We start from the raw sequence: 13,529 nt of genomic DNA, 5'->3' as shown, positions 1-13,529 counted from the left end.
TCTCTCTCTCTCTCTCTCACACACACACACACACACACACACACACACACACACATACACACATACACACACACACATACACATCAAGTATGTGAGAGAGATGAAGGTAAAAGGAGGCCAGGTGAGGGAAAGAAGAGTGTTAAAGAGAAGGGAACAGAAATGAAGATAATTAGAGAAGCAAAATATTGCATGTTTTCTCTCATATGTGATATATATATGCATATATATATGACATATATAGGTATACATATTCATATATGTAACATGAAAGTAGAAGGAGAAGAACTACTCAGGAGTGAGGAAGGGGACCAGCAAGAGACATGAAGGAGAAGTGGCAAGGGTAGTTGAGGGGAGGGATAAGAGCAAGGAACAATGGTAGACATACCAAAACGGGTTATCTTGCACTGGGCAATGGCAGTGCTTGCCTTTAATCCCAGCAGAGGTAGGTGGATTTCTGTGAGTTTGAGGCTAGCCTAGTTCCAGGACTACAGAGCCAGTTCCAGGATAGCCAGAGCTACATAGAGCCTGTCTCAAAAAAAACAAACAAAAACATTATATTTCATACTAAGTTTAAAAATTGTTTAAGCTAGCTATTGGGACTGGAGAGATGGCTCAGCATTTAACATTTGATGCTCTTCCAGAGGACCACGTTTGGTTCCTTGCATCCACACTGGGCAGCTTACAATTGCCTATAACTCCAAATCCAAGGGATTCAATGCCCTCCTCTGGCCTCTTAAGATACTTGCACACATGCACACACATGTATACACATGTATACACATAACCCTTTTTTTAAACTAGTTAGGTGTCCATCTGTCTGGATAGAGAGCTAGTTGATAAATTTACAGAATGATGTTTGCTAATTTCTCTTCTCATGCCTTCCCTTGTATAACTATCAACCTGGGAGCACAGATGATCACTGACAAACCACGAAGGTGCTAAGTTATAAGAGAACAGCAGAGCACCACCCAGGCATGCTGCTTCACACCTTCTTGTGGGCTCTGTTACTTCTCTTGGGTATGCACCAAACACCCCAGCTTCAAGCTGTCCTGACAGAGCCAATCCCTGGTCAACCCTTAGTTCTCAGCTCTAGAAAGAACACTGTGGTGTCCTTACCCAGAATCACAGACAATCTCCTAGGCAGTTCTTTTATCTTTGGAACACATTACGTCATTTATTTTGCAAGACTGTCTCTTCACTAATTAATTCCATTTTCCATTGGCAAGTTACTATAAGCTTCCACTCCCAGGAAAGCTCGAAAGAAAGACACAGCGAGGAGGCTGGAGGAGTCCAGGAAGTGAGAGAATGTTTTCCCTGGTGTGTCTGCAGACAGTGGGGAATGCACAGGAAAACACCCGGACAGACTTACAGTCACTTGCAATGGATTTCAAGAACGACCAAGTCTGTTTTCTCCTCCCCAAACCCATAAAGTGTCTATGCAGTCACATGCCATCCAGTCCAAAAGGTGTGCATCCTTAAGGGAAACAGCCCTAGCTCCTCAGATCTCAGACTCTTGTCTGCTGTCTCACAGTCCTTCCTTTCACTGTCACAACCCCATGTTCCCAGTTCCACAACATGTTCATCCAAATAACTTGGGGTGGGTTACAAATACAGATTTCCACAGTTGACAGCAGGAATGGCTCCTTAGCTCTGGAGCACAGTCTGGGAAGCTTTGTGGTTTTGTTCATTTTTATTTAATTACTTTTTTGTTTTCATTGATAATTTGTGTCGCTTGTACAGAAATCCAAAGAACTGAACTGTCCATCGACTCGCCTATTGATTACTTTTGCAGTGAGAATAACTTAAAAATGGACCAAGGGATCCGAAGAGGAAAGAAAAAAAAGAATAGAAATGACCAGCAGCGATATGAAAGACACTTAACGTCTCCAGTCATAAAAGAAGTAAAATTAAAATCCCAGAGAGAGAACACTTCCCACTGCTGGAATGGCTAGTATCAAACAGGCAAATGAGAGCTGACAAATGGTGGTGAAGAGAGCCTTGTAAGCTACCAACAAAAATGTGCATTAGAACAGCCATTTGCAGAGACAACAAGGAACCTTAAAAAACTCCAAACCATATGGCCCAAAAATCTCACTCCTGGAGCCAATCAAAGGAATTGGAATTGTCATGTTAGCTGCACTTCCATATTCACTAAAGCACTGTGCACACAAGAGTTACTATGTGGAATCAACCATGGGATTCCACCAATAGAAAAAAATGTGGTCTCACACACACACACACACACACACACACACACACACACACACACACACGTTTCCTTTTTACACACAGCATACGTGCATACATATATACACACTTTACTATATAACCCTTAAAAAGAAAGAAATTTTGTCAAAATGATGAAGTCAAAAGGCATTGTGTTAAGTAAGTCAAGTACAGAATGACATATTCTGTATGATCTTAGATTGAAAAATAAATAAATATCAATTTCATAGGAACAGCAGAAAGGTGATTTACCAGTAGCTGGAATGGGGCAAGAGGGAGATCAAAAGGTACAAGATTTCAGTTAGATGGAGAAGCACAAGTTTTACTAACATTACATTGCAAAGTGATCAGAATAATCCAGACAGCCATGATCTACATGGCTTTTAATCAACGATAACACACAGAGCAGTGGTTCTATAGAATATCATCTAATTACAGCATAACTGATCTTAGTCTTATAAATATCTGTGATATTTATACAATGTCAAAATCATCTAGTGATTCATTTCTTGAACTATATCTCACAGTCAGGGGCACATGACTGACAAAAACTGCTGGAAAAAGTAACATGTATTTTTGGGTTGGTTGACTGCTTGGTTGGTTAGTTGGTTCAGTGGGTGACTGGTTGGTCAGTTGAGTGGTTGGTTGATCTATTAAACCAGACCTTGCTGTGCACTCAAGGTTGTCTCCAGTTTACTGGAGCTACCATGTAGTTGGGCTGGCCTTGAACTTCCAGTCCTCCTGCCTCAGTGCAACAAGGTGATTAAAAGCCTGGATGGTCTCTTTTTGGGGGTACCACACAAGCCCCTACCCATAGTCATTCCCTAGACTTAGCAGTATTCTGTAACCACCATGAAAAACTCCAGCCTGTCTTCACTCTGTCTTCCACGCCATTTTGAACCAGCTCTCCAAGTCTGCACTCCTCTTGCTCCAAAACCTCACATTTCCTTTGCATCCCTCTTGGTATGGGTGATGCCAGAGGCTGTGACATGGAAACTAAATCTGGGATGACCACAGCCTCTGACCTCTCAGCACTAAGGAAGGTTCCCCACAGGCCTGCTGGAATGCTTTCAAACCCACAGAGTTGCTCTGGGCCCCACTTCACTTCACAAAGCTCCTTACCACCTACTCCCCTATGGAGAGCACCCACACCTCACCTTAAGGCAGACTCCCATCTCATCAGCTTCACCAACCACTCTCAATGCTACTCTCACATGCTCCACACAGCAACCCGGCCACAGGCACAGTGTTGGATTTTTAAAGTGGTAATTAGTTTATTTCCTACATATTCCCACAGGATGCTTTTCATGTAAAGTGGCTCCAAGGAAACCACAAAGAAACCAAATCACTTCCATAGTGTAAAAAGACATCTGGAAGCAAGTCAACAAAGAACTTTTTTTTTTGTCTGTCCACCAAGACTAGACTAGAGCCTAAGAAGTAGAAAGAGCCCAGTGGGATGAACATGAACAGAGACAGAAAGTGGGGAGCTAATTCTCAGAATTGAGAGTCTGAGAGTCTGAACCCTCCCAAGGCTCTATGCAGCATTCTGGGGTCCTCCTCTTTGGTGAAGCCTCCCTAACACCCTTTTCATCTTATCCCATAATCTTGAAGTGGGTGACATGTGTGTGCTGTGGCTCAGTGTCCTCCCAGTTACTGCTTCATCTAGGGCTGGTGCTGTGCCTGGCCTCCCTCCTGCCATGTGTTATTAAATGATAACATCTCTGGACATCCTATAGTTCATGTAAAATGATGCCATTATATGGCAAATCATTTTGTATATCGTTGTAAGTATTACTTTTTTCAATGAGCATCAAGGATACCACCACAAGGGCTGGAGAGGGCTCAGTAGTTAAGAGTTAAGTCTCCCAGGGGACTCACGTTTGGTTTCCAGTATCCACATGGACAGCTCACAACTTCTTGTAATTCCAGCTCCAGGAGATCCACCATTCTCTTCTGGACTCTACAGGTGCACACACACACACACACGCACACGCACATGCACATGCACACACCTATGCACACACAGCACACACGCACATTTTACACTCACTCAGACACATGCAAATAAAATTTAAAATAAAAATTTAAAAACACACCACAACGTTTTCATAAATCTCTCATTTCTGTTTTCTGTAATTCCAGGAACCTGACATGACCTGCTTCTCTTGCCTTTGTGAACATCAAAGCCTTACACAGAAAATACTCAAGAAATAACCCCTGATCAGTCACTTCAGGATGGCACCATGGCAGAAGCTAGCAGGCTTTCCATAGGAGACAGATTTGGTGTTTTTCTTTGCTGGCTCCATTAGAGGACATGTGATGTCTATACTTAACCCATAGAGCAAATCTCTGACTACTGACCCACCACAGAGCAGTGATTCCAACCGCAGTGTCTCTCCCTGGTATTTCCTAGGCCTGGGCATTCCATTTGTCTGTTCTACACACTAGCAGCAGGCTGCAAAGTTCCACTTGCCCTCTTAAAACTTCCATGCCTTTGGAAAATCTCTTTCCTCTTGGGGTGTCTGACTTCTTCCATCTTAAAGGGAGCAGTGGTAACATCTGAATTACTCCCAAACAAGTCCCAAATGAAAGGATGGTCTAAGGATGCCTATCAGGCCACGCAGAGGGACAAGTTCTGCTATTAGATTCTACTATGTATATAGAGCCTGTCTTGGTGCATAGAACATTACCATTTATGTGCCAAAAAGAGTCAATATAGACCATGGTCAATGCTATAGGAAGCAGGAGGTGATGGGGCACAGAGCGACAGGCAAGCTACTTTGATTGTGTGATGAGCTGGGCATCTGTGACCCCATTCTTTTAGCCTTTTTTTAAATTGCAAATATAACATCCTTTTAATGCTATTTTGAGATCTCTAATTATTTAAAATATTAAGTATCATGACTCCAGTGTGACTCTCTATTTGCCCTCTTGGATCATAAGCTATTTTATTTCCAGATAAAATTATATTAAAAGCTAACATTTATTTTAAGACATGTTGTGTGCCCTGTGCTAAATGCCTTACAAAGACTATCTTGATAGATGGTGACTCTATCAGAGGGCTGCAGAACTGAACTCCAAATCCCAGTCAGTTCTAAAACCACCCTTCACCTTCCCATAACCCAGACAAAGCTCTGCAAGACCTCACTCCACCCTGGGTGGGAAGCAGCTGAGGGCCATCATCTCTGGGACAGGACCGAGGTCATTTCTATCCTCTTGAAAGCCCAACTCCCTTCTGAGGAATCAGACCCCACCCAGCCTGACGCCTAAAACTCTTTCTAGAAAGCCTAAAAACCGCCCCAGATAAAGACATCCATTACGTTTCTTTGTATGTTCTCCATTTAATGAGTGAAGCCTGCTGCAGCTGAAGGAATCAGGGGGCTCACTTGGTCCATGCTGATTCAGGTACTGAAACACTGGAAATAACCAGAACTGTCTGGAGCATCGGAGCCATGGCAACCAAAGCCAAAAACTGAAAACCACAGTTCCTGGGGTTTGTGGCCTTTCGGACAAGTGTCTGTTGAAATGAAATCCAGAGGAGAGCACGTGGGGACAGGGACACCAGAGTGGACAATGCCCTTGCTCACAAACTCTTGGCTCTGACAACACACCTGGGAGGAGCTGCTTAGCAGAGGAAAAGGTTACCCTGGCTCCCGTGTCAGCCGAGTTTCAATCCATTATGTCAATGAAGGTCTGTCGGTAGGCAACTCGGGCCAGGGCAGCAGGAGGATGGGGTGGTCAGCTTGTTCCCATGGTAACAGGCATGAACGAGAGAAAGAAAACCAAAACGAAGAACAAGTAAAAATCTTCAAAGACCCAAACTACGTGAGCACCTTCCACCATCCAGACCTCACCTGCTAAAGTCCCCCCCCACCCCCTCCCGGACCATTAAATTAATACTATGTGCAAGGAACCAGCTAGTCAAACTATGAACCCTCAGAAGGTGTGGCAGATTCAAACTATACATACTCTAGCAAATACTCACTCCTCCCCACAGGCTCAGATGAGGCTTAGTGTGGCAAGGATGCCACCCATACCCTCGCCAGCTACAGAGCTGAGTCTGGGATTTGTTTTAATGTGAAACGGCACAAACTGCAGTTTTCTTGATGGAGAATTTTCTGAGGCCAGGCTGGGAGCTGGGACCTGGAACCCAGAGAGCAACAGGACAATCAACGCTTTCTCCACACCACTTTCTCCCTTAAACCATGTGGGACCGGAGCTCTGCAAAATAGGGCTGGCTTCTCCCTACTGAACTAGAGGGAAAACAAGTCCCTTAATCTGCAAGCCTGTGCTGCCCCCTGATCCCCTAGGACAGTAGTTCTCAACCTTCGTAACACGGCGACCCTTTAATACAGTTCCTCCTCTTGTTGTGGTCAACTCCCAACCATAACATTATTTTGTTGCTACTTCATAACTGTAATTTTGCTACTGTTATGAGTCATAACGTTAATATCTGATATGCAGGATATCTGATATGGGACACGCAAAGGGATTGCAACCCACGGGTTGAGAATCACTACCCTAAAATAACTGGTCTTTGATGGCTTCACAAAGAAACCAACTAAAAAGAGCGCAGACACCCAATAGGTGCCTGGACCATCAGTCAGGGAAGGTGCACAGGGACCGCTGGAGCTGTGTGTGTACACAGAGACAAGTGCCATGCTATCTTCCCTCCACATCCACTCTGTTCTGTTTCTGGTCTCCAGCTTCCTGTCTTATGGAAAGATCGTGTAGAACATAGTGGAACTTCCCACCCTTTCTTTGGCTTTCTCTAAAACACAGGCTTTGCTTTAGAGAACTAAAGGCAGAAGGCTCTCGGCCACAGAGAACGTCACAGGGTGGAGTGCCTGTGTGTGTGGCCTTATTTGCAAACCGTTTTTAATAGAAAATAGACCTAAAAATGAGATCCTTAGGACAGTCCCAAAAGAGGTCAGGGGGGACTTGAAAAGAGATGCAGCCGGCACAAAGGGAGAGCACAGAGTGATACATCTACAGAAACCTGAAGCAAGAGGAGGGCAGGGAACGGAGCCTCCCTTGGAGCCCTCAGAAGCCACCAAACCTGCAGATTTCAACAGTGAACTGCTTGCAGTGGGAGCAAGGCATTCTTGTTGTTTAAGATGCCCTGATTGACAGTATGTAGTGTGGCACACCTCTAGTTCCAGAACACGAGGAACAGAGGCAAGAGGATTTCTATGAGTCTAAGGTCAGCCTGATCTACATAGCAAGTTCCAGGACAGCTAGGGCTATCTAGTAAGACTCCGTCGAAGATATTCAGCTTGTAGCACATGGTACACTAGCCCCAGAAAACTGAGATCTTACCGAGGAAAGGCAACCTTCTCAGAGTCCAGTCCATCTTTATCTTCCTAACTTCTGCTTTCCTAACTCTCTGCTCCACTGACAGGCAAGCAGCTGTGATATGGTGTCTCACAGCATCAACAGTTATATAATTCTCTGGTTTCAAGGCCTCTCTAGGAGAGGTGTTGGCAGTTTCTGAGGGCTGTGAGGGGGTGCTCTCTCCTCTGCCCCTCACTTTGCTTCTGGTGATTTTCTGGGGGACTTCTGGTGTCTCTCAGTTTGTGGATGTATCACTGTGCCCTCAGCCTTTATCCTTACTGTATCTCTTTGATCCAAGTTTGCTCTGCCCTAGACTGGAGATCAAGTCAACTGATTTGAACTTGAAGTAGAGCTAGCTCTGTCATGCCACAGACTGAAGTCAATAGAAAGATTTTTCTATATGGCTAGAGAACTCACTGAATGTAACTGAGGTCCTGGGATGCATGTTTAGAACATCATAACACACATACATACATACATACATACATACATACATACATACACACACACACATACACACACATACATACACACATACATACACACACATACATACACACATACATACATACACACACATAAATACATGCATACACACATGCACACACATACATACACACACATACGTACACATACACACATAAATACACACATACATATATACACACATACATACATACATACACACACACATACTTACACACACACAACTACTACTACTACTCCTACTACTCCTCTCTGGTGGCTATTCTTGGTTGTCAATTTAACTATATCTGGAATGAACTAAAACCCAAGCTACTAAGTATACTTGTGAGGGATTTTTGTCGATTGGATCATTTGAGGTGGGAAGACCCAGCTGAAACCTGAGCTAATACCTTCTGGTGGCAGCCCATGGGAAGGACATGGAAGGAGAACGTTCTTGTTCTTTGTCTGCTTTCCTTCTCTCTCACTGGCCAGTGCATCACTGGCATTAGAGCCTTGAGATTCTGACATGTAGTCAAGACCAGCTGAGATCTCTAGTCTCATGGACCAAATGACTACTGAATCCTAGTTTTTCTGTGGATTGATAGCTATTGTTAGAATAGTAGAGTCACAGACTGTAAGCCACTCTAATAAATCCCATTCATATAAATATATATGTAACCTATTTATATATAAATATATCCATTCTATTAGTTCTGTTTCTCTGGAAAAACAGCAAAGTCTAGAGAAACCTTAACACACACACACACCCTCATATATATATATATATACATACATATACATATACGTGTATGTATATATCTGTATATGTATATATTATGTATATATGTGTGTGTGTGTATATATATATATATATATATATATATATATATATATATAGAGAGAGAGAGAGAGAGAGAGAGAGAGAGAGAGGGAGACTGAGTCCCCCCCATAGAGAACCAGGGTTCCATTACCAAGCAGGGGAAAGTAGGCGCTGAGTGCTAGGCAGCCAATCAGGGAGATACCCAAACACACTCACCTATAGCATCCATGACATCACTGCATTGTTAAGTGAAAATCAATGTTCTAGATGAATCTGTGAGGAAAATGTACAGACTCCTGCATCCCTGGGACTTTGACTCTAGAGGAAGGAAAATAAGTCAGGAAGTTATGGTGGCCAGTTCAGGGCCTGACACCTTATATGTTCTGAAGGTTTATGAAATGAATAAATAAACGGAAATGAGAAAAGTACAGATGGTGGGGGTAGATTATAGATCCCCAATATTCCATAGATTGGGACGTCAGTGAACAGGGAAGCAGCTGAATTCTGAGCCTCAGAGAGGCAACTGCGACTTCACTGCAGGAGAGCCTGCTACCTTCAAAATGTGTCATCATTCCTCAACAAACACACAAGAAACTGACTGTCAAAATGAATACGTGAAAACCTTATGTCAGTGATTCTTTTATGGAGTTAAAGCTGGATGTCTTTTCGATGCTGTTTTTCCATTTCCCCAACGAATTTCTTGCCCAGCTTCTCCAGCGTGATGAGAATTGTGTCCACTCTGAGGAGGAAAGACAGGAGCATGAAGTCACCCGATTTTGCAATCTGGATCGTGCAACAGCCAAATGTATTCAGGTCCAAAGTGCTCCCTCCCAGAATGAGATCACAGATGCAATGAGTGCTTACAGCTGAGCTCGTAAGCTCTGGGGGAGAATTCTGGAACATGAGCTCCTTGAGAGGCCCTGAGCCACCGAGAAAGTGTCCCACACCAATGTGAGGGAAGGGACACTGGCTTTAAGGCACATTTCCACCTTCTGAGTCCTCAGTGGTAATTGTTATCTTCACTAATCCGCATATCCTTTTCTGAGCTATAATTTCTAGCCAAGACCATGAGGCCAAGAGAGTACAGCCTGAACCCTCTGACACTATGAGCCAAAATAAATATTTCCTGAAGTTGTTTCTGTTGGTATTCGGTCACCACTTTGCAAAAGTAACTAAACTACCCAGTTACTGTTTCTACAACCTGGAAACTGGCCTCCATCCACCTCACACAATTACAGATCACATGAAGCCCTAAGGTGGAGACTTGACCCTGTCAGGAAAGTCCAAGAAGACTTCTCGGAAAAAAAAAAAAAAAAAGACCACTCCTTCAAAGTTTAGGGGGCTGAGTAGAAGATCAGTTCAAAAGAAAATGAGAACCTTCCCAGGAGAAGGAATGGAGTGTGTGGTGGTCAGTGGTAAAGACAGCAAGCCAGTAACTTACATTCCTCCATGGCCTCTGCATCAGCTCCTGCTTCCTGACCTGTTTGAGTTCCAGTCCTGACTTCCTTTGGTGATGGACAGCAATGTGGAAGTGTAAGCTGAATAAACCCTTTCCTCCCCAACTTCCATCTTAGTCATGACATTTTGTGCAGGAATAGAAACCCTGACCAAGACAGAGGCCTTTTCACAATGTCATCTCCCACTTAACTTTAAAGATTTTAGACTTTTCTAAATTGTTCTGTGCATTTCTGGTCCATTGCTTTTTATTGTTGACTAGTGCATCACATGGCTATATCAATGCTTGCTTATCCTTTCTCTCACTGGTCATAGAAGTGGCAAATTCAGGGGGCAGGGAGATGAAAATGATCAAGCTTAAAGAGCCAAGGACTCTGTGAGAGGAGGGATGTGCAAGGAAAATGAGCCAGGTCAAAGAAGCTCTGCTGCAGGGCTCCACAACAAGGTGGACTCTAGGAGTCTAGGGTCAAGTTCACCTACAGAGGAGGTGTACAGAGTCAAAAAGGCATCTCTGAGCCTGGATCACTTTCTCCCACTTCATAGCAACCACCACACCCATCCTTTGTCATCCCCTGTTGGCCAGAACTCTACTCCTACAACCCAAAGTATGGATAGAGTTTTGTGTATTTGCTTGACTCCCAATGAATTTGCTGCTTGTAAAAATAAAGGCTGTTTGAGTTACTGCTGTCTGGAGTTGTATTTCCAAAGTCTGTAACTTTGTGTTGTGCATTTCTGTTATTTGTAAAGCACCCAGTCCAGCTTTTCACTTAGCACAGACTAAGATGTTACTATGGACCACGGTACTGAAATTTTTCCCACTCAAAACTCCTGTCTTGAGTTTCACAAAAAAATCATTAAATAGATTTTGATTTGGTATTAGGAGAGAATACCCAACAGTTTCTGAAATGTTCCTAAACACAATTCTGCTGTTCTGTGCTATGTATTTATGTGAAGCAACATTCACAGCTTTGACAACTGTCAGATTAAAATATGGATAAGCTATGAAAAGTGTTGAAGATACTTGATGTCCTTCGGTCTTATTCAGCCAAGATCAAATTCTCTGTATAAATTACAGCCAGGTGGTGGTGGTGGTGGCGGCGGCGGCACACACCTTTAATCCCACTACTTGGGAGGTAGAGACAGGCAGATCTCTGAGTTCAAGGCCAACCTGGTCTACAGAGTGAGTTCCAGGACAGCCAGGCTACACAGAGAAACCCTGTCTGGAAAAAGACAAAAAAGGAAAAGGAAACATCCATCTCATTAGAATGGAAATTTCTTTTCATCCTGAATAAACAGTAAAATTATATGTATGGCAAACAATTGTATTCAAGTAAATTTATTTATGATTTATTATCAGTAAATGTTTGCTTCTACATATCTATATATCCTAGGTTACATAAAACTTTCTCAGATTAGAAGTCATCACAAATGGCAGAAGTTTAAGTACCATGGTCCACAGTAATGTCTTAGGCTGTGAAAAGCTGGACTGGGTGATTTCTAAATAACAGAGATTCAATTCTCAAAATTATAGACTTTGGAAATATGACATCAGGGTGACAGCATGATTCTCATGAAAACCCTTTCCTGGTTGACAAACCACTAGCTTCTTGTTATACCTTCAGATGGCAAAACAAGAAAGGTCCCTCACTTAACGCTGCTACTTCCATTCTTGAGGGTTCCACCCTTGAGACCTAATTACTCCTCAAAGGTCTCACCCTCATCCTATGGGGCATTAGGATTTCAGCATATGGACTTGGAGAAGGCAAAGATGATTAGCAAACAGTATTTAAAACAACTGAGGAGGCCGGCCGGGCTGGGGAGAGGGCTCAGTTGATAAAGTACTTTCCATGCAAGCAGGAGGACATGAGTTTGGATTTCTACAAGCACAGCAGAAAAGCAGATGAAGTGATACGTACCTATAATCTTAGAACTGGGGAGGCAGAGACAGGAGCACAACAGGAGCTAGCAGGACAGCTAGTCTTGCCAAGTCAGTGAGCTTCCCGTTCAGAGAGAACAAAGTCTCAACAGAGTGAGTGATCAAATGATAGCGGATCCTGGAGAAGTGGCTCAGGAGACAAGAGCGCCATCTGCTCTTCCAAAGGACCTTGGTTTGATTCCAGCTTACAACCTTCTTGAACTCTGGTTCCAGGGCATGCAACACCCTCTTCTGGCTTCTGTAGGCATGGCGTGTATTCGGTGCACAGACATACGAGCAAACACCCATACATAAAATAAAACCAAAGACGTAAAGTAAAACGATGGAAGATAGCCAACATCAACCTCTAGTCTGCACACGCATGCACCTGTGCACACGTAAACACATATACAGGCATACATTTTTCACACACACACACACACACACACCCTAGGAGACTACTATAACCTAAGAAGTAAGTGTATAGAGGAAAATAACCCAGAACTGAGCCCTGGGACAATGCCCCTCCTTGCCACTTCCATGTCACTTTGTCTAGTTCCAAACTCATCACCCTCAACCACATTCTGCCACCTCCCAGTCAGCCTCCCTGGTTCCACACTTACTCCCCTTCAGTCCGTTTTCCACCAAGAGGCCACAGTGTTCATACCAAACTCAGGTCCCATCCTTCCTCTGCTCAGAGGGCACCATGGAAAAAAAAAACCCTAGATATGATACATCATACAGTGGAATATTTGAACTCTAAAAATAAATGTGGATATGTTCCAACGTGCTTAAAACTTGAACTTGTCAACCTGACGTGAGTCAAGGCAGTAACAGGAGAACCCATACTGTATTATTCAACGTTCCTGTCATCTATGTGAAATGACTAGAACTGCAGGGACAGAAGGCAGAGATTGATGTTTGCCAAGGGCTGGCAAGGCTTAGATAGACAATGACTGCGGATGGGGGTCAAGTTTCTAAAATTCCATCCCAGTGATAACTTCTCTATGAGTACTATTCAGACCACTTAATGGTGCACATGGTGGCTCATGAATTATATCTCCATTTAGCCATTTGTAAGTGTCATCACAGCATCCTAAGGTATAAACAAAAGCCTACCTCTGCAAGGCCCCATGCTGCCCCTCCTAACTCTCTAGCTTCGAATCTCTACTCATCCAATCCGCCTCAGCTATTCCAGTCACTGTTGTCCCCTTACTGTGACTCCTATAGACACAACCCACATCTCCCCTTTGCTTGCTCCCAGTATGCCCAGTCTACAACTCTTCCTTGCTGTGCCTGTTGTGTGCACAACCC

The 13,529-nt window shown here is 43.6% G+C and overlaps 1 long non-coding RNA gene across 1 annotated transcript; it reads right to left on the bottom strand.

The window, feature by feature from the left end:
• Positions 1 to 5,575: 5,575 nt before the first annotated feature.
• On the bottom strand, positions 5,576 to 12,462 carry LOC110306237. Its single transcript, XR_002379236.2, has 6 exons — positions 12,217 to 12,462; positions 9,468 to 9,584; positions 9,062 to 9,163; positions 6,212 to 6,369; positions 5,838 to 5,968; positions 5,576 to 5,743 (listed from the first exon to the last, which is right to left on the bottom strand). It is a non-coding gene; the product is annotated as an uncharacterized LOC110306237 (long non-coding RNA).
• Between the last annotated feature and the right edge of the window lie 1,067 nt (positions 12,463 to 13,529).

This window comes from Mus caroli, chromosome 11 (genome assembly GCF_900094665.2).
Source record: "Mus caroli chromosome 11, CAROLI_EIJ_v1.1, whole genome shotgun sequence".
Classification (NCBI taxonomy): Eukaryota; Metazoa; Chordata; class Mammalia; order Rodentia; family Muridae; genus Mus; species Mus caroli.
The sequence above is the reverse complement of the archived record's forward strand: the minus strand, read 5'-3'. Positions and strand labels throughout refer to the sequence as shown.